This window comes from Castor canadensis, chromosome 15 (assembly GCF_047511655.1).
Source record: "Castor canadensis chromosome 15, mCasCan1.hap1v2, whole genome shotgun sequence".
Taxonomy (NCBI): domain Eukaryota; kingdom Metazoa; phylum Chordata; class Mammalia; order Rodentia; family Castoridae; genus Castor; species Castor canadensis.
This window is the reverse complement of record NC_133400.1, coordinates 27,413,598-27,438,659: the sequence shown is the minus strand read 5'-3', so window position 1 is coordinate 27,438,659 and position 25,062 is coordinate 27,413,598.

Here is a 25,062-nt window from a genome sequence, read left to right as displayed (position 1 = left end):
AAAAAACCAAACAAACAAAAAGCCAAATATCTTCTTGTGGCTGGGGGTGTGGTTAGGTGACAGAGCACATGCTTAGCATGTGTGAGGTCCTAGATTCAATCGCCAACCCCAGGACCAAAACTGAAACAAAAGAGAAGCCCACTTCACCGCGTTCTTGATTGGCCATTTCCCGTACTAGTGAGGTTGAATTTTTTTTTTAATTCATTCTTTGACCATTTATGTTTCCTCTTTTATGAAATACCTTATTATGTGTTTTACCCATTTTTCTTCTGGGTTTTTTTTTTACTGGTTTATAGGAATTGGTTTTTGTGGAATTTTTTTTCTTTCAGTATTGGGGTTGAACAAAGGGCCTCGCGCTTGCTAGGCTGGGGCTCTACCACTTGAGCCACTCTCTCCTCTCTTCCCCAATCCTTTGGCTTTACTTTGTTTTTTCGATAGGGTCTGGCCCTGAGTGGCCTCCAACAGTGATCCTTCTACCTCCACCTCCTGAGTTAATGGGATTACAGTATATGCCACCATAATTTATAATTCTTTAAATATTCTGGATACTGATCCTGTAAGGAAATATAGGCCCCAAAATGACCACGTGGAGAGGAGTGATCTGGCCAAGAGGTTCTTTTTTTTTTTATTATTCATATGTGCATACAAGGCTTGGTTCATTTCTCCCCCCTGCCCCCACCCTCTCCCTTACAACCCACTCCACCCCCTCCTTCTCTCCCCCCTCAATACCCAGCAGAAACTATTTTGCCCTTATTTCTAATTTTGTTGTAGAGTGTAAGCAATAATAGGAAGGAACAAGGGTTTATGCTGGTTGAGATAAGGATAGCTATACAGGGCATTGACTCACATTGATTTCCTGTGCATGGGTGTTACCTTCTAGGTTAATTCTTTTTGATCTCACCTTTTCTCTAGTTCCTGGTCCCCTTTTCCTATTGGCCTCAGTTGCTTTTAAGGTATCTGCTTTAGTTTCTCTGCGTTGAGGGCAACAAATGCTAGCTAATTTTTTAGGTGTCTTACCTATCCTCACCCCTCCCTTATGTGCTCTCACTTTTATCATGTGCTCAAAGTCCATTCCCATTGTTGTGTTTGCCCTTGATCTAATGACCACATATGAGGGAGAACATACGATTTTGGTCTTTTGAGCCAGGCTAACCTCACTCAGAATGATGTTCTCCAATTCCATCCATTTACCAGCGAATGATAACATTTCGTTCTTCTTCATGGCTGCATAAAATTCCATTGTGTATAGATACCACATTTTCTTAATCCATTCGACAGTGGTGGGGCATCTTGGCTGTTTCCATAACTTGGCTATTGTGAATAGTGCTGCAATAAACATGGGTGTGCAGGTGCTTCTGGAGTAACCTGTGTCACAGTCTTTTGGGAATATCCCCAAGAGGCGTATTGCTGGATCAAATGGTAGATCAATGTTTAGCTTTTTAAGAGTGGTTGTTCTAGTTTACATTCCCACCAGCAGTGTAAGAGGGTTCCTTTTTCCCCGCATCCTCGCCAACACCTGTTGTTGGTGGTGTTGCTAATGATAGCTGTTCTAACAGGGGTGAGGTGGAATCTTAGCGTGGTTTTAATTTGCATTTCCTTTATTGCTAGAGATGGTGAGCATTTTTTCATGTGTTTTTTGGCCATTTGAATTTCTTCTTTTGAGAAAGTTCTGTTTAGTTCACTTGCCCATTTCTTTATTGGTTCATTAGTTTTGGGAGAATTTAGTTTTTTAAGTTCCCTATATATTCTGGTTATCAGTCCTTTGTCTGATGTGTAGCTGGCAAATATTTTCTCCTACTCTGTGGGTGTTCTCTTCAGTTTAGAAACCATTTCTTTTGATGAACAGAAGCTTTTTAGCTTTATGAGGTCCCATTTATCTATGCTATCTCTTAGTTGCTGTGCTGCTGGGGTTCCATTGAGAAAGTTCTTGCCTATACCTACTAACTCCAGAGTATTTCCTACTCTTTCTTGTATCAACTTAAGAGTTTGTGGTCTGATATTAAGATCCTTGATCCATTTTGAGTTAATCTTGGTATAGGGTGAAATACATGGATCTAGTTTCAGTTTTTTGCAGACTGCTAACCAGTTTTCCCAGCAGTTCTTGTTGAAGAGACTGCTATTTCTCCATCATATATTTTTAGCTCCTTTGTCAAAGACAAGTTGGTTATAGTTGTGTGGCTTCATATCTCGGTCCTCTATTCTGTTCCACTGGTCTTCATGTCTGTTTTTATGCCAATACCACGCTGTTTTTATTGTTATTGCTTTGTAATATAGTTTGAAGTCAGGTATTGTGATACCTCCTGCATTGTTCTTTTGACTGAGTATTGCCTTGGCTATTCGTGGCCTCTTGTGTTTCCATATAAATTTCACGGTAGATTTTTCAATCTCTTTAATGAATGTCATTGGAATTTTGATAGGAATTGCATTAAACATGTAGATTAGTTTTGGGAGTATCGACATTTTTACTATGTAGATTCTACCAATCCATGAGCATGGGAGATCTCTCCACTTTCTATAGTCTTCCTCAATCTCTTTCTTCAGAAGTTTATAGTTTTCCTTGTAGAGGTCTTTCACATCTTTTGTTAGGTTTACACCTAGGTATTTGATTTTTTTTGAGGCTATTGTAAATGGTATTGTTTTCATACCTTCTTTTTCAGTTTGCTCATTGTTAGTGTATAGAAATGCTAATGATTTTTCTATGTTGATTCTATATCCTGCTACCTTGCTATAGCTATTGATGATGTCCAGAAGCTTCTGAGTAGAGTTTTTTGGGTCTTTAAGGTATAAGATCATGTCATCTGCAAATAGGGATATTTTGACAGTTTCTTTACCTATTTGTATTCCTTTTATTCCTTCTTCTTGCCTAATTGCTCTGGCTAGGAATTCCAGTACTATGTTGAATAGGAGTGGAGATAGCGGGCATCCTTGTCTGGTTCCTGATTTTAGAGGGAATGGTTTTAATTTTTCTCCATTAAGTATAATGCTGTCTGTAGGTTTGTCATATATAGCTTTTATATATAGACACCTCCAAAAAGGAGAACTATAGGCCAATCTCCTTAATGAACATTGACGCAAAAATCCTCAACAAAATAATGGCAAACTGAATTCAACAACACATCAAAAAGATTATTCACCACGACCAAGTAGACTTCATCCCAGGGATGCAGGGGTGGTTCAACAACGAAAATCAATAAACGTAATAAACCACATTAACAGAAGCAAAGACAAAAACCACTTGATCATCTCAATAGATGCAGAAAAAGCCTTTGATAAGATCCAACACCATTTCATGATAAAAGCTCTAAAAAAACTAGGAATAGAAGGAAAGTACCAAGAGATTCTTTATTGCCCGGTGGGAGAGGGAGAGAGCAGAGAGAGCCAAGAGAGAGAAGCAGGAGGGGCAAGGGCTTAAATACCCCTCAGTGGGACTCAGCATGATCTGATTGGTTAGGATCTTATGGTTCATGCTGATTGGAGTTTGGGGCAGAAGGAGGGTTCAAGCTAGACTTGAGGCTGGACTGTGACCCTGGGAGGCTGGACCATGACCCTGGAAAACAGAAGCTTAAGGGTGCAGTAAGAACTGAAACCTATCGGCGCCATTATTGCCAACATTGCCAACAGATCCTTTGTCAATTATCTGTGTTTGTAGTTTGTCTTTAAGTTTTCTTTTGAAGAATAGAAAAGTTCTTGTGTAATCTTTTTAAAAAAGAGAAAATAGGCTCAAAGAGGTAATGTGACTTCCTCAATATACAAGTGTTACTAATAATAGCTATTATTTATTGAGAGCTTATTCTGTACCCATCATTGTGATAACTGCCATATATGTTTTCTCACTTGATGTTTACAACAGCCCTTAGAGCTAGATTACTGTTACCCCCATTTTACAGAGAAAGAGGCTCAGTGATGTTAAGTGTCTATGGTTGCATAACAACCAGGGCTGGGCCCAGACCTGACCCCCCCGTCGTGTACTGAGGCTGGTGGCCAGGCTCTTCCCTGCCCTGCTGAGTGGTGCAGTGAGCAGCAGGGCCAGGCCAGGGCAGTCCTTTCTCACAGCACCACCAGGCATTCCTGCTGTGGTCTCTGTCCTTCCTGTGGCTTCTACATCAATCGCCATGCCACCACTTCTGAGTGCTTCCTTTGGAAGAACTGGCCCAAGCTGTGCCTGTGTCCCCTCGCCATTATCTACAGTATAAATAGGACTCTGCTTTCTGTTTCAAAACCCTGCTCCTGGCACTGACAATTCATGCTCATTCCTGAGATTGCAAGTTGCTATTTTTGAAAAGCTATTTCGCATGCCTTGGGGGCCTGGGACCTGTTTAATCTGAGTATCTCAGTTGGCAGAACACCGAGTGGTCCTCCGGATTTGATTGTATGTGTCTAATCTGCACCTCTGGCTGTCACCAGAACTCCCCAGCCTCTCTCTGCCTCCACCCCCACTCCCAGGCTCCAAACAAAAGGAGGAATGGTTGGCCTGGAGGAAGGGTCCTTTCCTCAAGAGCCCACAAGGAGCCATGGGCTCAACCAGTTCTCTGCAGGACAGCATTGGCTGGCCTGGCCTCTGCTGTGAATTCCCCTGGGAGCAGAAACTAATCCCTTCATCCGCTCATCCATCCAGCCTGCCAACAAGGTCTCCCCTGTGCCAGTGCAGTCACGGGGTCCACAGTGGGGAGCGGAATGGCTGGCCATCCCTCTTGCCTCAGTACAGTTTGCTTCCTACAGGGCAAGACAGACCGCAAAACAGCCTGCAGTAAGCTAGGGGCAGGGAATTCAAGGATAGCGGGGTGGGGGTGGGGGGGCTGCTGCGTGAAGAGCCCAGGAAAGGACATCATTCCCAGCAGAGATCCTGGATTTCCTGCCAAGGTCCTCAGGCAGGAAAATGTGAGGGGTCCACAGCGTGGCCTGCTCTGAGGACCAAAAGGCAGGCCTGAGTGGCAGGATCGTGAATGAGAGTGGCAGATGAGGTGGGGAATGGAAGCAGGGACTAGATCCCTTGAGAGGTGAATATGACAGCTGGACGGGGCTGATGGTAAGAGAGTGGGGGACTTGGTAAAACTATGAAGCATGAGCCCAGGGGCCATGCAGCTTGAGAGCCTGAGGCAGGGACACCTTTCCAAATCAGGGCATATGTCTCAGAGAGAGCCACACGGGGAGTGATATTTAAGCAAAAACCTACAGCAGCCATGGTTCCCAGACCAGCACCATCCCTGAATTTATGTAAGACTTTCCTTGTGAGCTTTCTTCGTGAGCGGCATTTCTCCTAACAGTTGGGACTACAAATTCTGGTGCTGCACCCCAGCACTACTGAGTCCCCAGAGCACAAAGGCCAGAGCCCTACACATGGGAGACTCCATTCACGGCTTCAGATTGGAACTGTACTGAATCGGAACTCAGGGTCAAGCTGCAGGCTTGTGTGGTGGGGAAACCTCAGCCGGGGGGCTGCACCCCCTGGCATGGAATAAGGACAGGGCCTGGCCCACATGAGCTTAGCTGATTCCAAGGTGCAAAAGTCAGACAGAAACGCAGCTGTAAGGCTCTGGTGCAACTTCACACTTGCCCTCCGTGTACTCCAGGCAAGGTGCGAAGGGAATTTACACTCTGCCACCTAGTTGGAGAAGAGACCTTTAAACTGGGTTTGAGTTTAGCAGGCTACAAAGAAAATAAGACAAGAAGGGAGACTAAGGTTATTTCAACCCCAGTTAACTCGTGACCAGCTGCAGAGCACTCATCAAATTCTCCACCAAGAAAACCCACCTTGGAGCCAAGAATAAGTCTGAGACTCCAGCCCCCAAGGTCCTTCTGGAAAGAGAAAAGCCCTCCCCTGAGAACAGCCGCTCCAGCTCCCAGCGCAGCCTCCTCCACGGGCCCGCAGAGCAGCAGGCCTGACACTTTAATTGCTCCGACAGAAACAAGCTAATGGGGTTTTAATAAAAATAGAACCCAAATAGGCGTTGAGTCCCCTATTTTTTGCAGGCAGAGGCACTGCTAGCTCTTGGGTTCCACAGGTGGCAGGCAGTCTCCTTTGTGCAATGGGCCCTGCTGGAAATTCATAGGGAAATGAGCCTAAGGATTCAGTGTCTGAGAGCATCAGCAGAAAGCAATAGAAGACCTTCAATGGATCCAAGGGACACAGCTCAAATCACACCCATTGGTACTGGGGGGTGTTGAATTTAGGGCTTTGTACTTTCTAGGAAGGCACTCTACCATTTGAGCCACTCCCCCCAACCCTTTTTGCTTTAGTTATTTTTCAGGTAGTGTCTCAAGCTTTTTGCCTGATCCCACCTCAGACTATGATCTGCCACCTCTGCCTCCCAAGTAGCTGGGATTACAGATATGCAGCACCACACCTGACTTGTTTGGTGAGATGGGGGATTCCCACTAACTTCTCACATGGCTGCCCTTCAACCTCAAACCTCACGATCTCCACCTTCCAAGTAGCTGAAATTACAGGTATGAGCCACTGTGCCTGGCTGTCAGCTTTGCCATTTTAGAGTTCCACAACTCTTGCCTCTGCCTCACTTTCCTCATCTGTTAAGTGGGGATCACACTTATTTTGAAGAACTTGGGGGAGCCTTGATGGTTTTAGAATTAGAATGAGAAACAGGTCTGGGCCATGGCCATAAAATCCCTCTGCTGACAAAGCTGCTGTGGCCTCACCTTTGTCCTGGGAACAGTCAGGTCCTGCCTGGCTGGAAACCCATCAGTTTTCAACTTGATGGGGTTTTCTGGGGGATTTTTTTTGGCAGAGCTGGGGGTCTAACGCAGGGCCTCACATTCTAGGTAAGTGCTCTAGCACTGAGCTGCATCCCCAGCCCTTTTTGGTTTTGTTTCCTGTGTCAGGGTCTTGCCATGTAGTCCATACTGGTCTCAACCTCAAGATCTTCCTGTCTCAGCTTCCCAGGTGCAGGGATTACAGACGTGCACCACCACACTGGACCCCACTTGACTTTTGCCACTTGCCTTCTATATTGCTCTAAGAGCTTCACAATTATTGTTCTTGCTTGGGACATATGAGCGGCATGTGTTGTGTAAGATCGCTGTTTCCATACCTTTGTTCCCTTGCTGGGACTGAGGTGTCTCTAAATCCTGATAGCAACAAGCCTTCCTGTCAGCTTGCAAATGGAGCCCTTTAGCAGCCCATCTGGGAGATGTGTCTGGGGTTGGGAGGCTGTGTGTGCATGTGCTGGGGATCGAACTCAGGGCCTTGCATGTACTAAGCATGTGCTCTGCCACTGAGCTACGCCACCAGCCCCAAGGGTGGCTTTTTCATTTTAAAACTCTTTGAAATTGATTACATAAAAAATATGTGTTTATGCATCTAGAGACTTATAAAAGATTTTTAAATCTGGAACAAAACATGAAGTCCCTTCACCATCGCTTCCCACACCCAACTCCTCAAGTTTTCCTACAGTCCTCACCTGAGCAGATCTCATTCTGTCCTCTCTGTTCTGTAGCCTCCCCATGCACCTTGAGATCTGACCACCTCGGCTTTCTCTTGCCTTTAGCAGTGGTCACCGCATGGAGACACCTGATTTTCTTAACCACTCACCTTCTGCAAAGCGTGTGAGTTGCTTGTGAATGTCCAAAATGGCTGGCAGAGTGGCTCAAGTGGTAGAGCACCTGCCTAGCAAGTGCGAAGCTCTGAGTTCAAACTCCAGTATTGCCAAAGATATCCACCCACAGCAATGCTACTGTGGCTGTCAGTGGACTCCATTCAGATTCACTGCCAGGATGTCTGCCCAACTCCATGGCCTTGAGGGGTGTGCAATGGCAAGCTTGACAGGCACTGCCAAAAGGAGGCGTCTTTAATTACAAAAGTAATTCATCTGTGTGTGTGTGTTTGAAACAGGGTCTCGCTATGTAGGTGGCCCCAAATGCCCAGTCTCCCTGCCTCCCAAGTGCTGGGATTACAGGTGTGCACCACCACACTTTCAGCTTGTTTGTGTTCTTTATGTTTATAAGAATATGAATGACTGCTAGGCATGATGGTACATGCCTGTAAGGTGCAGCCAAGAGGAAACGGGATTTGGAGGAGTTCGAGGCCAGCCTGGGCTACATAGCGAGACTCTGTCTCAAAAATAAATAAATAAATAAAAATTAGAAAAAATTCACAAACAAGACCAAAAGTTTTATACTCTATTTGAGTCCTTTCACAGTGCAAATATGTACATAAGAATTTTCTAGCAAAATATGGTCATAATGTGAAGTCTCGTCTGTAACCGGCCTCTTTCTGAATCATTAAAATTTCTTCTGTGGTGACACTTGAGGTTGTCAGCATGATTTGGGGCAAGAAAAGGAAAGCCTGTGCAAAAGGAAGGAAACTTTAAGAAAATGAAAGTTTTCTTACTGTGCTAAAGGCAGAGTGACACCTCATGAAGTTGTTCTTGTAGCATTACCTACCACTCTGGTCCTGGCTGTTGCTGAGAATCTGAAAAAACTGACCCTCCCAGCAATACAGGTGAACCTACAATTGGTGTATCATTTCAGTGGTCCATTTGTCCCCATGAGGTGTTCAGGGACAAGATCCCTGGTCTACACCATGCCTGTAGATGGTTGTATTGAAGGCCTGGGTGTGGTTGGAGCAGAGTTTGACCCACAGAGCTCTTGGTTCAGATCCATGACATCCCATCTTGGCTCTAGGACATCTCCAGTCCCTCTGCCTGGTTCCTCTCTTGTAAATCCAGACCAGCAAGGGTTCCGTTGTTGTGAGATTAAATGAGTTCATATGCATAAAATGTTTGGAACCGGGTCTGGCACATGCTAAGTGGTAATTAAATGTCAGCTCTTATTCTTTCCAGCTTTGACTCTGTAACACTTCAACCACATCTCTGCACACATCTGTGATTTTGTCTGCGGGATAAATTCCTAGAGTGGAACAGCAGTGTTGAATCATTAGCATATTTATAAGACTTTGAATGCCTAAAGTAAACCTCCCTTCTGAAGATTCACATTCAACAATTATGCTAGGACTGGGTTGCAGAGGTAAGCAGAATGGACAAAAATCCCCACACTCACGGAGTTGGGAGCAATGTGTTTCATTTTGTTGGGTTTTGTTGCTGTTTTACCTGTGCTGAGGTGGGAACTCAGGGCCTCACACATGACAGACAAGTGCTCTGCCACTGAGCTACAGTCAGCCCTCTCATGGAGTTTTCACTGGCAAGGGGCAGACAGTCAGCAAAGAGACTAGGTCATCTATGAAGAGATGGCCAGGACTATGGAGAAAACTAGAGCAGGGTTAGGGTTGGAGGGCTGGGACAGGGTGGAGGCCGCAGTTCTGAAGGGGATGGTCAGGTGGCCTCTGTCAGGAAGGAAAAGGAGGGTGACTCATGCCTGTAATCCTAGCTACTTGGGAGGCTGAAATCAAGAGGATAACAGTTCAAGGTCTACCCAGGCAAATAGTTTCTGAGACGCCATCTCCAAAATAACCAGAGCAAAGGGCATCCTCTCTTGGACCCCTACCCCTCTACTCTTCCACTTTACATTTTTCTGACTTAATAAACTCCTGCTCTGCACTTAAAAAAAAATAGAGCAAAATGGACTAGAGGTGTGGTTCAAGCCTGAGTGCCTGCTTTGCAAGTGCTAAGCCCTGAGTTCAAACCCCAGTCCCCCCATCTTCCCCCCAAAAAAGGGACAGGAATGTGGGAAAGAGTGTTCCAGATGGCAAGAACAGTGAGTACAAAGGGCCTAGGGCAGAAGTTTGCCTTGGTATGAGGAAGTTGGGGCATGACATGGAGGGCCTGGCAGGTAAATAAACTATGCTTTGAGAGAAGTTTTAGTTTTCTAACCTAAGGTCTAGGAAGGATGACGTAGGCATTCAAGGAGACGATTAGAACAAACTGAAAATAGGTCTTCCTTGTTCAGTCTATGCTTGAGAGCACTAAGAGTAAGTGACAAGTCTCATAGACCCTCCAGGAAAATCAGAGGTTCCTTCTTTTCTCAATAAAACACAAATATTTCAGGTCTTCCAGTCAAGCCTTTTTTTCTCAGAACATTGAGGACAAGAGTAAAATGAGAGAGAAGACAGCAGTTTTGAGACAGTAACTCTCAGGGGAATTTAGGTCTGAAATGACAGTAGCCAGGGTAAAGGTCCCTAAACCCAAGGTTTCACTCCCTCCTCTTCTCATACCTCTCAGACACAAAGCCTCAGAGGCCACCTGCTGAGCTGTGTGTCCCCAACACAGTGTGCTTGGGGACCACCATGGCTGGAATAAGTGGCCTGGAATCTCCACCCCTTTCCCCACCTGCAGAACCTGTGCCTCAGATAAACAGGGACCCACCAGGGGCCTGGGCAGGACCAGACTTTGCACTCGAAGGTTATAAATGAAGAGAGCAGATATGGGCATAGACTTGAGGCTGGTGGCTGTGCCTGTGGACACTGGGCCAAAGATGAGCCCTGCTCCATGAAGCATCATCTATACCCGCCCAGTGCTTGTCAGCAATATGTCACCAGTTACCCAATGTGCACAGGCAGAAGGTCTGGTGCTGAAAGGGAGGATAGAAGTAAATGCCCAGGGGATGCTGCCGGTGTCTGTGGGGGAGAGAGGGGCACTTTGCACTGTGACAGGCCACAGCCTCCCTGCTTCAGGTTAGTGCTCATCGGTTTCTCCTCTTTTCATCCTCCCCTTCTCTTTTCCTTTCATTCTCTCTTTTTCCCTCCCTTCCTCACTCCTTCCTTCTTGCAGATGAATAATTTTGTCACTATGAAATGGGAGTTGACATAACAGATAAATTCTTCCTGACAACTAGACCTTAATTCATTTTCATTTTTGGCAGAATAATAAATGCTTATTGAAAAGATAAAACAATATGAAAACATCCAAATAAAAAGGGCAAATTTTGCCATTTTCCTTCCCTACTTTTCCTCTTCTGAGATACTCATGGCTAACAATTCAGTGTTTCCTCTCCAGATAAATCCACACCCACAGGAATTTCTGTAGTCTTCCTACAGAAAGGGAATATGAACTCCCTGCTGTACTCCCAGGGCCTGGCCCACAGAGGCATGCAAGATACTTGTTGAACAAATGAATTATGAATTTCTGAAATTTGTCTCATTAAAAAACAGGACATGGCGACTGGAGGTGCGACTCAAGTGGCAGAGCACCTGCTTTGCAAGTGTGAAGCCCTGAGTTCAAACTCGAGTCCAAAAAAACAGGATATGGTCATCCGTCCCTATTATTTCCCTCAGCCTTCTAATGGCTGTGAGGTATCCCACAGAAGGCTGCATCACTGCCCAACCAGAGTCTGTTGTCAGACGTCAGGCTACCTCCAAAAGCCATTGCACCTACGTCCTTGCACTGTAGGCAAGTGTGACAGACTAGTGGCCTCCCCCACATGCCCACATCCCAGTCCTCAGAACACACATTTGTTAGCTTATGTGACTAACGGGGCTTGCAGCTGTGATTAAGGGGAGGATCTCGAATTGGGGAAATTATCCTGAATTATGAGGTGCGTCCAACGTGATCATAAAGGTACTTGTAAGAGGGAGGCAAGAGGGTCTCAGGCAGACAGGCAGCAGGATGAGGAAGCAGAGGGAAAGGAGCACAGTGACAGACGTGATGCTGGGAGGAGCCATGAGCCAAGGAATGCAGGAGGCCTTGAGAAGCTGGGAAGGGAAGCATATGGGTTCTTCCCTAGGACCTCCAAAAGGACCTCAGCCTTGCTCACCACTTTTGAACTTCTGACCTCCAGATCTGTAACGATAATAAATAAGGCTGTTTCATGCCACCCAATTTGTGGTAATCTGTTATACCAGCAAAAGGAAAGGAATACAGCAAAAGCCTGGAGATGAAATTGCTAGCTGTCTTCATCCATTCAGGCTGCTACAATAAAATGCTATAAACTGGTGGCTATGAACAACAGAAATTGATTTCTTATGGTTCTGGAGGCTGAGAAGTCCAAGATCAAGGTGCCAGTGTAGCAGGGAGGAGGACCAGAAGAGAAACAGATAGGCCTGTGTTCTAATAAAGTAGCAGGAGGAAGGGATGGCATAGCAGAGATAAAACCTGAAGAATCCAAAATTGAAGAGAGTCACGTAGCACTAGGGGTAGAGGGGCACTCCCTCCGATCCCAAGAAAGCTCCCCGTAATTAACACAAGCTTCTCCTTCTCCTTACATTTCCCTGAATGATTAGCACCCCAAGCAGTGCCTGGACTGTCAGCCTTCAGCCTTTCTCTCCTTGTGGCACCACTTCCAGGGCCTTGCTGCCTGGGGAAGCCCGTTTCTGGGTTCTTGTTCTGAACCTTGCTAAGACTTCTCAGTAAATCAAGGTTTGTAGACACATCTAAATCGGGCACCTGGGAGACACTGAGAACCATCCTGTGCTGTTTACCTGGGGCTACTCAGGCAGGTGGTTTCCAGTAGAGCTCACACTACTTCCTGCAGAACTCCAGGGCCACTGTCAGCCTGACGGAAAATTGTAGTGGAGCCTACCCATTGGACAGTTCTAAAAATGGCACCCAAGAGGACCATGGGCTGGCCTCTGCCGGGCTTTGCCTGTCTGAAAGAACCATAGCCATTAAAGTGAGAGTGCCTAGCTGCCCTAGGCCTGCTAGAGAGGGATCAGCCATTACTGTCCATTTCCTTCCAGGCCCTCCCTGGAGGTGCTGCCTTGGCCAGACAAGTTCTGGGAGCTGGAAAGAAGAACCACCCCAAAGGAGCCAAGGCTAATGGCAGCAGGCTGTGGCAAGTGCAATATTGAATACGCAGTGAGTGGTGCCTCTGACATTGGAACCCTGGCTGCACTGCAGAGGCCTGGCCAGGCCAGGCCGGGATGTGTAGGTGAAGAGGACATTTGCTGTGAAAGAGGGAGCATCTCCTGGGAGCAGTGGGGTGCTGTAGAGGACAGTGACTTGAGTGGACGTGGTGTACCTGGACCCCTGTCATGTTCTTCAGAGACACAGGCACACAGAGTGGGAATCCAGTGAGCTGCTTGGGCCTCAGGCCCTCAAGAAGGTTCCACGTGCACTGCCCACAGGGATCTTCAGAACAGCACTGAGACACTGGCATACTTAATATTCTCATTGTACAGATGAGAAAACCAAGGTCAGGCAGGTCAAGTGACTGACTGACGATCTCCCAGGGCTGATCTGTGCAGGGCTGGGTTTGAAACCCTGGCTTCCTGCCTCCCTGGTGCTGCATGGCCTGGGATTAGAGTACTTTAGACTTGAGAATCAAATGCTGCAAAAGCAGGAATTGGACAGAGCTCCCTGTCCCCAGTGGCCTACAGCCCCAGAGGGATGTACCCAGTGGAGACTCTCAGTCACTGATGCCAGAAGATGCATCAGCAGTGCCTTTCTGAGAGCATGTGAGGCCTGCCTTCCCGGGGAGAGCACGTGAGGGCTGAGAGGGCAAGCCAGCCTGACTTGCTCCTGGCTTGGGTCCTTTACTCCATTGGTGGACGAACACAGGTCTCTGTGCTCCCCACCTCTGCCGTGCATTCCTTCCTGGAGCTTCTTCCCCTCCCTGTGCCCTTGGGTCTGCAGCCTGCCTGGCAAGGATGAGCAAGGAAGTACCTTATCCTCAGGCTGTTTCTTATCATTAACATCACAAGAGTGCCACCCTCCCAGTGTGGACACTGGGGTCTGTAGGAGATGTGGAGGGGGCGGGCTCAGTACGGCACCTGGAACTAGGTGTCTAGCCAGTGGTCATAATGATAATAGATTAGTATTCTTGTAATTGTATGATAATTACCTTCTGCTGGAATATAAACTTTTTCAGGGCAGGGAAGACACCAGAGTTCTGTTCATTTCCCTCCAGAATGTATAGAGGTTCTGTTAGTCAGATTTCTGTTGCTGTGACAAAACACCTGAGGTGGACAAACCTAGAGGAAAGATTCATTTTGGCTCATAGTTTCAAAATTTTTAAGTGACTACTTGGCCCTGTTGCTTTGAGCCTATAGCAGGCAGAACATCATGGAAAGCACATGGTAGAGCAAAAAAGGAGAGAGAGAGAAGTAGGCACCAGAGTCCCAACCCTTCAAGGTGCAACTAGGCCCAGCCTCCCCAACCCTGCCCCTCCGAAGTTTCTACCACCAGCTGGGGACCAAGACTTCAGTGCATAAGCTTTGGGAGATATTTAAGATCCAAACCCTAACAGACTTTGCCATTCTTTTGTTTAGTTATCCAGTGGCTAAGGACTGAGTTCCTATGGTAAGGCCTGGGTTGGGCACTGGAGATACAGTGCTGAACATGGCAGACAACGGCCTGACCTCACGGACGTCACAGGCCAGGGAGGGATGGCACTTGGAAAGGAAACGGAATGTCCTGGTCTGTCACTCTCTGAAGTATAGCAAATCAGTGACCTGCAGTTCCAAGGCTGTAGACTCCTGATCTTTGGGGACCATCCTGCTGCCCCTCCCACTGGCCTTCTGGGACCAGCATTTCCTGTTTCCTTCAGGTGAGGGCCTGGGAGTCCCTCTTTCCTCCACTGGAGGCTGGCCGGCCCTTGAAGGCCAGAGCCCTTTGTTGAGCTCCTCTCTTATTACAGGCTTATTAACCCCAAAAACATCAAAACCAATATTTTCAACTATCTGCAACAACTCTAAAGCAGCATGAAACAACCTATGATTTCTACTGGAGCAGACACTGCTAATACCACCATGGTTTGTTGCTTGTAAGGATAATTGAAGGAAATTGTTATAGGAAACTCAAACAGAGACCGGGATTCTGAAGCGAGGAAGCAACGCTTTATTGTGCCGGCACAGACTCAGTGTCCAAAGGCTGAGACCTGAGAACAAAGAGGTCTCACTTTATATACCCTTGCAAGCAGGTTACAGAGGCAATAAAATTAAAAATAAGGTTTAACCCATATGTGGTTATATGCAATTCTGCAGGCTACTTCACCCTAGTGCTACATGACCCTCTTCACGTTTGGATTTTTTTAGGTTTTATCTCTGCTATGCCATCCCTTCCTCCTGCTACTTTATCAGAACTCGGGCCTGTCTATTTTCTTCTTGTCCTCCTCCCTGCTACGTCATTCCCCCTTTGATGCTCTGATCCACCTAGGGTCAAAGAGCACCATCTTGATTTAGGGGTTTATATTATTATAGCATCATTGCATGGAGGCTGTTTTTCTTTCAACTGTGGCCTCAGTGAGGCTGGAGACAGACCTTACAATCAGGGGAGCCAGGCAGGGCAAAACCAGGCAAGCCCCTAAAATCAAAAGCATAACACTTATGAGGGTTTTGAATCTCCAAAAACTTGAAAACCATCGTCCAAATAATTCTCCAGGATTCCAACCTTCCCAAGTCTGAACTGGAACGTGGGCGATTTTTCTCATTCGGTCTGTGATTTCTTCTATGGCTTTTCCTTCATCATCTCTCTGTAAGCAACAGTTGCTTATGTTAAACTTTCCACAAACTCCTCCCTCAGAAGCCAGCAAATAGTCTAAGGCCAAGCGGTTCTGATAGACGTTATTGTGCATCTTAGTGCTTTGTTTTGCCAGCAAATCGAGGGCTCTTGCAGTTTCATTAGTTATAATTTCAACAACAGCCTGCAGCCTGATGATGCAGTTGAGCATATATATAGGGGTTTGGTAGCCCCAGGCCCCATCTTCTGCCCAACTGGCAGGATCATAGTACTGGATGATTCACTCGGGAGGCCATTCGTTATCTTTCCAATTGCCAATTTATAAGGCACCCCATTTTTGTCTACTTAACTTTTCTTCATATATGGGGACTCCCAGTTTTTCACTTTGTCTCAGGGGAAGCAAGCAGAAGGAGGATGGCCTAATCAAGCCTAATATGCAAGACCCAAACCAGCTGCTGGGTAACACCATATAAGCTTGCTTCCCACAGATCCAATATAGCCCCCTGGGTGCCCGCCAATCTATTTTTGTGATAAGATTGTCCCAAGCTTTCCGGAGATTAGAAAAGTTGGCCGGTGGGTGGGGCTGGGGTTCTGTGTAGTTTGGAGCTCCCTACCATTGGGTTTCTTTGACGGTGTCATTGTAAAACTTGTGTCCTAAACAAATTAAATCCCCTACTGGAGTAGAGAACCAGTCTTTTGGGTGGGAGATACAGTAATTCCCAATGATAGAAGTTTTTAGGAGCCGGACACTTTCCCTGTGACTGGGGAAGGCAGTCTCATCAAAGGGCACCTGTTGGTCTAGCTTCCTTCCTTCCCATGGCCAGTGGTCTCCCATGTTGGTTCCCCCACAAACAGAGCATGTAGTAACATTCAGTGCCTGGGCTATAGACTCAGCCATTGAGAGGAACAAGTTTTTGGTCTTGTCAGATATAGGGAACTCACTTTTCATTTCCTCATACAAAGAATGAAAGACTTGGTGAGAGGAACTCTCACCGTTGGTAGTCACTAACTTCAGGTGCCGTAGGGTCCCAAGATTGTACCCCTTTCCATTTATCTTTACACTGACCATCTGAGGGATTAAGTATAGTAAAATTTAAAGGATTACAATTGCCAGGGGTACAGTCAGGTTTAGGTGTCCCCTTGTGGAAGAGAGCTGAGTGCCCTACTTTCTGCCAAGTAGCCCATGAGACACAACTCCAGTAAGTGTAATAATGCCAACCTGTGCCTCAACATGACCCGCCACATGGGCCCAGGCACAGGTATTTATCATTTAACATATAGGCTCTCTCCTAGGCTAGGCCTCCACATCCCCTGCTATTTTGGCCTGTGGCTGCACATACATCAAAAAACACTGACACTGGTTTATCAGGGTTGAATACCTGGGTATGCTTAATGACGTCCCTAATTCCTCCCCAATAACACTGTCAAATCTCTGGACCTCCAACCATTGTTCCCGAGGACTATAGGTGGGGTTGAAACATACATGCTGATTACCATGGGAACACACTGAATAGATGGTATGGTTGTGAGTGCATGACCCAGTGACAGTGCTTGCACAGGAATAGTAAGTATGGAAAAGCAAAGTCCTAGTAACAACACTTCCTGCCTGAGTAGTGTGCATACATAGGTCACAGGAGGAGGGCTCTGGGACCACGAAGGGAAACCAGATCTGTAACAATAAATGGCAGTTATGCGTCCTGTCCGAAAGAGGTAGAAGATTTAGTGTGAAATACCAAACATGTCTGCCTAGGAATATAGGAATGTTGAGTGAGTAGTTGATCTCATTATTGGTGTTTGAAGTACTAGGCTTAATTCTGCTACTTAAAACTTATCAGTATGACTTTGTTCCCTGAGTAAAATAGAACATGAGTTATTACAAACATCTCATCTGAGCTCTATATTTCCTTCCTCTTCTGATTTTTCCTTTTCTTGCTAAACATGCAAGAGAAACTATCCATTTATAAATTGGGAGATTAAAAATTATCTACTCAGATTGTTTTCTTTTTGGCAGTACTAGGGTTCGAACTCAGGTTCTCATGCTTGTTCACTTGCTAGGCAGATGCTCTACCACCGAATCATTCTGCCAGCCTTGTTTTGTATTGGGTATTTTCAAGATAGGGTCTCATAAACTATTTGCCCCAGACTGACTTTGAAGTGTGATCTTCCTGATCTCTGCTTCCCAAGTAGCTAGGATTTCAGGTGTGAGCCACCAGGGCCCAAAAACATAAATAACAACAATAATAATAATAATAATTATTATTATTATTATAGTTAAGAGGTAGAAGAGAGCTAATAAAAACTTTTCACTGTGAGTCCAGTCAGCAGGGGCAGTTTCTGCCAAACCTATGGTGAAGATTAGGGTGAGAATTAAGCATTGGATACAGATAAGGAGTGACGATGCATTGCAGTAAAATTACTGACATAGAAACAGTTTGTCTGTTCTGTTAGTTGATTCCTCATGCTTCTGCTGTGCATAGACTAGTCAGCTTCTGGAGTGACGAGAGAAGGGCTATAATCTAGTTGTTTGTGGTCCCCTGTTGTTTTTCGGGAAGTGGAATCCTGCCAAGGGAGGGCGCTGACATTCTGGAGGGTGATCTAACATGGCAATGCCATATAGAGGATGCACTCCCACTTGAGAGAAGTTGCCTTGACTCAGCTATAGTGGATCCAAGGAGCAATCTCTGCTATTTTGACTGTGGTAAGGGTAGACAAAATAACAGCAAAGGGGACTCTCCAATGAGGCTTTAATGGTTGGACATTCCATTCCTTTACGCAGATGGCATCCTCTGGCCTGTAAGGATGCATGGGAGTCATCAGGCTGACAGGCAGTCTCTCCAGGACCCAGTCATTGATCTTTGAGAGAGTCAACCCAAGGGCCTGCATCTGCTGCCTCAAGGTGAAGTCACTTATATTCTTAAGGTCCCCCCTTATGCCCTTGATTAAGGGGAATTGGCGTCCATAAAGGACTTCAAAGGGTGAGAACCCTGTCCATTTCATGAGACTAAACCTACTCTACTCTTTAGTAATGTGATGGGCAGTAATTGATTCCACTGCAGATGGGTCTCCTGACACAGTTTTCCTAACTGTAATTTTAGGGTTCTGTTCATTTGCTTCACTTTTCCTGAATTCTGGGGTGGTAGGCCTTGGGCAACTTCCAGGTGATTCCTATGCCCTTAGCCATTAGCTGTACCTCCTCTGCCACAAAGGCTGGTCCGTTATCTGACCCAATTGACACAGGCATTCCAAACTGGGGGATGATTTCCTTTAACAGACATCTGGCCACCTCCCAGGCCTTTTCAGTCCATGCGGGGAAGGCTTGCTCCCATCCTGAGAAGATACAGACAAACACCAACAGATATTTACATCCTCAAACTTGTGGCGTTTCAGTGAAGTCTATGATCAAGTTTTCAAGAGGAGTTCCACCAACACTGCACCTGGGGAGGTGCTTTTAGCCTTCATCTGTGGTTATTTTTAGCACATTGGCTACATCTCTCACATACTGACTTACTTATGCTGGAGAGTTTGGGGACATAAAAATGCTGAACCAGGGTGGTCTCAAGGGCTGTTTGCCCTGAATGAATTCCTTCATGGAACTGCTGGACAAATGTAGGGGCCAGCAACCATCAGCAAATTTTCACCATCTGTTTGGTAGAAAATTTCCCTCCTCGGTCTTAAACTGAGCCTGTGGTGTGTACCGTGGGTCCCATTCAGCTATGGGGCATGGAAACAAAGCAGCCATCAGGACAGATGGGGCTGGTCCCCTTGTTAGGGCCACTTGTTTGGCCTCTTTGTCAGCTTTCTGGGCAACTGTTGCATCTCCCTTCTGGTGCCCTTGGCAGTGTGTAACTACCACTCATTTAGGGACCCACACAGCATCTAGCAGTTCAAGGATTTCCTGCCCACACTTGATACTTTTTCCTCCCAAGTTAATGAGTGCCCTCTCTTTATATAAAGCCCCATGGACATGAATGGTTGTGAAAGCATATTTAGAGTCAATGTAAATATTTACTCATATTCCTGCAGCAAGGTGGAGTACCTGTGTGAGGGCAAGTTCAGCTTTTTGCACAGAAGTCTCTACTGGTGGTGAGTGAGCCTCAATAACTGAGTCCAAAGTCACCACCACATACCTGGCAAAACATGTGCCATCCCAGACAAAGCTGCTGCCATCTGTGAAATATTCAACATTCAGAATGCTGATTGGCTGAGTGGTTAGATCTGGCCAGCTTGAGAAAACCTCATCCATAACCTCTAAGCAGTCATGCTCTGGGAGGCCCTAGTCAATCGGCAATAGAGTGGCTGGATTTAGAGTTTTAACAACCTGTAGCCAGACACTTGGGTTTTCACATAGCATACTCTGGTATTTGACCATCAGAGAGTTAGTCGGACAATAATTTCCCTTATACTCCATGAGTGTCAGGATGGAGCGGGGAACCCGGTCAGTGAGTTATTGCCTTAGGGTGAGTTTGTCTGTTTCTGTCACCAGGGCAGTGGTGGCTGCTAGGGCACACATGCAAGGCAACAAGCCTCAGGAAATGACACCAAGTTGTTTTGACAAGTAAGCCACCAGATGGTGCCAGAAGCCCAGTATCTGAGTCAGGACCCCAATAGCTGTTCCCTTTTGCTCATGAACATACAGGAGAATGGGGTTCCTTCATCATATCCACCAGGCCTAGAGCTGGGGCATTGGTGAGTGCCTTCTTGAGTTCTTTAAAGGCCTTCTCTTGCTTCCTTCCCCATATTAAAGGCTTCTGCTCTCCCTCTTTTTTGGCTTCATAGATGGGTTTCGCCAAGAGGGAGTAGTTAGGGATCCAGATTCAACAGAAACCCATAGCTCCCAAAAACTCTCTGATTTGCCAGTGGTCTTAGGGACTGGGATGGAGCATACAGCTTGTTTCCTCTCAGGGCCAAGCCTGCATTGCCCCTGGGACAGGTGAAAGCTGAAGTATTTGACAGAGTTTTGTCAAATCTGGGCCTTTTTCCTAGGGACTTTGTATCCTGCTTCCCATAAAAGAGAAAGAAGGCTTGTCCCTTCCATACAGTCCTCCCAAGATGGTCCAGCCAGCAGGAGGTCATCTACATGCTGGAGGAGTACGCAGCCATGCTGGTTGGCCGAGAAGGCTTTTAGGTTGGATGCCAAGGCAGTTCCAAAAATAGTGGGTGAAATTTTAAAACACTGTGGCAACCAAGTCCAGGTTAGCTGCCCCTTTTCCCCAGTGTTGAGAATTTCCCATTGGAAGGCAGAAAATAGGCTGGCTCTGTGAGGCCCAGCAAATGCAGAAGAATGTGTCTTTAAGATCTAGGCAGGTTAAAAAAAAAACTTTGCCTCAGCTGGGACAAAGCCTAAAATCATGTATAGATTTGGGACTACAGGGTGCAAAGTGACAGTTGCTGAATTTACTGCCCGGAGGTCCTGAACTGGCCTGAAATCCTCAGCCCCTGGTTTCTGGATTGGTAATAAAGGTGTGTTTCAGATGACTGACAAGGTCAGATTCCATATTTTAAGAGTCTGTCAAAGTGTTTTTGAATTCCAACCTGGGCCTTGAGAGGAATAAAGTACTGTTTCTGGCTGATGGGGGTGACACCCAGCTTTAGTTCCATCATTACTGGGGGCACATTTAGGGCCAGACCTGGGGGTTATCTTCAGCCCATACACCTGGAATCTAAAGGGAAGCTCAGGAATCTCAGAAGGCCTCCCCTCAGGGGCACAGAGCCGCCATTCCTCTTCTTGTGCAACTGTGAGGATTAGAGTCTTTGCCTCGGGTCCTCTCAACTTTAAGGCTGCTGTGCCATCTGAATCAAAAGGTATCTGTGCCCTCAGTTTGCATAACAAGTCCCTGACCAACAGGCCCACAGGATAATTAGGGAGATAAAGGAATTCATGCCTTACTTCATGACTCCCAAGACTGCATTGTCTAGCCATTAAGAAGGGGTGGTACGCACAGGAAATCAATGTGAGTCAATGCCCTGTATAGCTATCCTTATCTCAACCAGCAAAAACCCTTGTCCCTTCCTGTTATTGCTTATACTCTCTCTACAACAAAATTAGAAATAAGGGCAAAATAGTTTCTGCTGGGTATTGGGAGGGGAGGGGAAGGGGGCGGAATGGGTGGTAAGGGAGGGGGTGGGGACAGGGGGGAGAAATGAAACAAGCCTTGTATGCACATATGAATAATAAAAGAAAAAGGAAAAAAAAAAAGAAGGGGTGGTAGCAAACTCTTAAGTTGATACAAGAAAGAGTAGGAAATACTCTGGAGTTAGTAGGTATAGGTAAGAACTTTCTCAACGAAACCCCAACAGCACAGCAACTAAAAGATAGCATAGATAAATGGGACTTCATAAAACTAAAAAGCTTCTGTTCATAAAAAGAAATGGTCTCTAAACTGAAGAGAACACCCACAGAGTGGGAGAAAATATTTGCTAGCTACACATCAGACAAAGGACTGATAACCAGAATATATAGGGAACTTAAAAAACTAAATTCTCCCAAAACTAATGAACCAATAAAGAAATGGGCAAGTGAACTAAACAGAACTTTTTCAAAAGAAGAAATTCAAATGGCCAAAAGACACATGAAAAAATGCTCACTGTCTCTAGCAATAAAGGAAATGCAAATTAAAACCACACTAAAATTCCACCTCACCCCTGTTAGAATAGCCATCATTTGCAACACCACCAACAACAGGTGTTGGCGAGGATGTTGGGAAAAAGGAACCCTCTTACACTGTTGGTGGGAATGTAAACTAGTACAACCACTCTGAAAAAAAATTTGGAGGCTACTTAAAAAGCTAAACATTGATCTACCATTTGATCCAGCAATCCCACTCTTGGGGATATACCCAAAAGACTGTGACACAGGTTACTTCAGAGGCACCTGCACACCCATGTTTATTGCAGCACTATTCACAATAGCCAAGTTATAGAAACAGCCAAGATGCCCCACTACTGATGAATGGATCAAGAAAATGTGGTATTTATACACAATGGAATTTTATGCAGCCATGAAGAAGAACGAAATGTTATCATTCGCTGGTAAATGGATGGAATTGGAGAACATCATTCTGAGTGAGGTTAGCCTGGCCCAAAAGACCAAAATCGTATGTTCTCCCTCATATGCGGACATTAGATCAAGGGCAAACACAACAAGGGTATTGAACTTTGATCACATGATAAAGCGAGAGCACATAAGGGAGGTATGAGGATAGGTAAGACACCTAAAAAACTAGATAGCATTTGTTGCCCTCAATGCAGAGAAACTAAAGCAGATACCTTAAAAGCAACTGAGGCCAACAGGAGAAGGGGACCAGGAACTAGAGAAAAGGTTAGATCAAAAATAATTAACCTAGAAGGTAACACCCACGCACAGGAAATCAATGTGAGTCAATGCCCTGTATAGCTATCCTTATCTCAACCAGCGAAAACCCTAGTTTCTTCCTATTATGGCTTATACTCTCTCTACAACAAAATTAGAGATAAAGGCAAAATAGTTTCTGCTGGGTATTGAGGAGGGGGAGGGGGTGGTAAGGGAGGGGGTGGGGGCAGGGGGGAGAAATGACCCAAGCATTGTATGCACATATGAATAATAAAACAATAAAAATAAAAATAAAAAAAGAAGGGGTGGTAGACCTGGTCCTCTATAGCCCCAGTAATAGTTGTATGCTTGTTGGAAAGAGGACCCACTGATTGGGTCACAACTGAATGCTCTGCAGCCGTGTCCATCATGAGATCAATGGGATAGCCCTCTGCCCTCTATTTTCATTCAGACCACAGGCTTCTGGGGGCCCAGTAGAATGCAGTCCGGTCTGTCCTAATCCCCCTCATAGCCTTCCAGGCCTGCCAGACCAACAGTGTTTTCCTCCAGGGGCTGGCTCCCCTGTGGCAGGCTGATATTTTCCATCAACAACCTGGCCTCTGCCTCTGGTCTGGGGGCCTTTTGGGAGTCCTGACCCATTGGGACATTCACTCTTCCAGTGCTCTTCCTTACAACAGAAGGCACATTGATTTTGCCCTAGTTCCTTCCTAGGGTGGGGGTGTCTTGGAGGCATTTGTCATCACCCTTGGGCATTGCCTCTGCCTCTGCCTAAATTAGCTTGCCAGGGCCCATCTGACTGCCCAGCAAGGGCTGCCACAAGGAGGTCCACTTTCCTTTTCATTTTCCTGTAGGCCTCCTGCCTAGCCTCCTGATCTTGACTGACAAAAACCTTTGTGGCCACCTCCAGGAGCTGTCTAGCATTCATTCCAGTGAATCCCTCCAGTTTCTGCAGTTTTCACCTTATGTCTCCCTGGGCCTGGCCAACAAAAGTGGCATTAATTGTCCGCTGGTTTTCAGTGGCTTCCAGGTCAAAGGGGGTGTAAAGCAGAGGCCTCACACAAACGCTCGTAGAACTGGCTGGGACTCTCATCTGGCCCTTGGAGGACTTCTGATGTTTTGCTCATGTCATGGCTTTTCCCCTCCTTCCTTCATGCCGCCCCAGAATGCCTCCTGGTACCGTTCAAGTCGCTGGTAATCTGGGCCATTATTGGGGTCCCAATGGGGGTCTCAGGGAAATGAGCCTGAACATATGCTTGGGCATTGAGGGTGCCCTCAGGGACGTGATCTTCTAACCACTTTAGCGCTGCCAGAGTTATACAGTGCCACTCTTCAGTATTCAACAGTCAGGAGAAGCTGTCCACAGTCTGTCCAGGTGGGTTTGTGAGTCTGGATGATGGACTGCATCAAATCAATCAGAGCCTGAGGCTTTTCCATGAAGGAGAGGGTGTGAAGCTTCCAGTTGAGGTGGTCTCTGGTGGTAAAGGGCTGATAGATAAGTGTCTGTCCTCCTCCTTGTAGGTGGAAGTGAGAAGGGGACCTCACAGAGACTGGTGAGATGTTCCTGATTGAGTGGGGAATGTGGGGTGAGCACTGGCAGACTCGGAGTGGGTGTAGAGTCTGCAGGACTCAGGGAAGTCAGGGGAGTTGAGGCCCCAGAAGCTTCCAAACCAGATTTTACAGGTGTGACTGTCCCTTGATCTTCCCCATCCAGTGTCAGAGGTGAGGGTGCAGAACTGGGCACTGGTGGCAGAGGTGGATAGAGTGGCACATAGGGTAGTAGTGTTCCCTCGGGTTCCTCAGCCAGTATAGCTCCTTTGTTTTCTCTCTACACTTAGAAGCTGCAGCCACCCTAGCGACCATAATTCTACAGGCCTCTTCCAGACAGGGCCTTAGCCATGGGGGCCAGTTGAGGACTGCATCCTGCCAGCAATCAATATAGGGAAATTGCTCTGGGTGCCCAGGCCTTCCTACAATTACCCTATAAACTTCATTAGCCACAGTTTTATCCAGTGGCCCTTCCGGGGGCTACCCTACACCAATAGCAGGCCAATCTACTTCACAAAGGGCCTTAAGCTTGTTAGGAGTTAACTCCATAGTCTCCATTAAATCCCTTTTTTAAAGTTTTTAACCATAGACTCCAAGGGAGTGTTTTACTCTGATTTCCACCCATCTTCTCCTGTTACCAGATGGCAAGACAGACATGGTGGGGGGAGGGGGGAGAGTTTGGAGGAGAGGTAAGGGGTCCTCTTCTCTGACACACAAGGAAGAATAATTGCGCCCCTTATCGGTGACCTGGCCTGGCCAGGAACTGCACCTACACAGAGTCCTCACTTGCTTCGTCCATCTCCAACTGCTCCCCTTGTGAGGATTTAGGTATCTCTTGACTGCACTGAGTCCATATAAACTCTGGACCAGAAGCCCTGTTAGGGCTCACCCTTGACCATGTGAGTT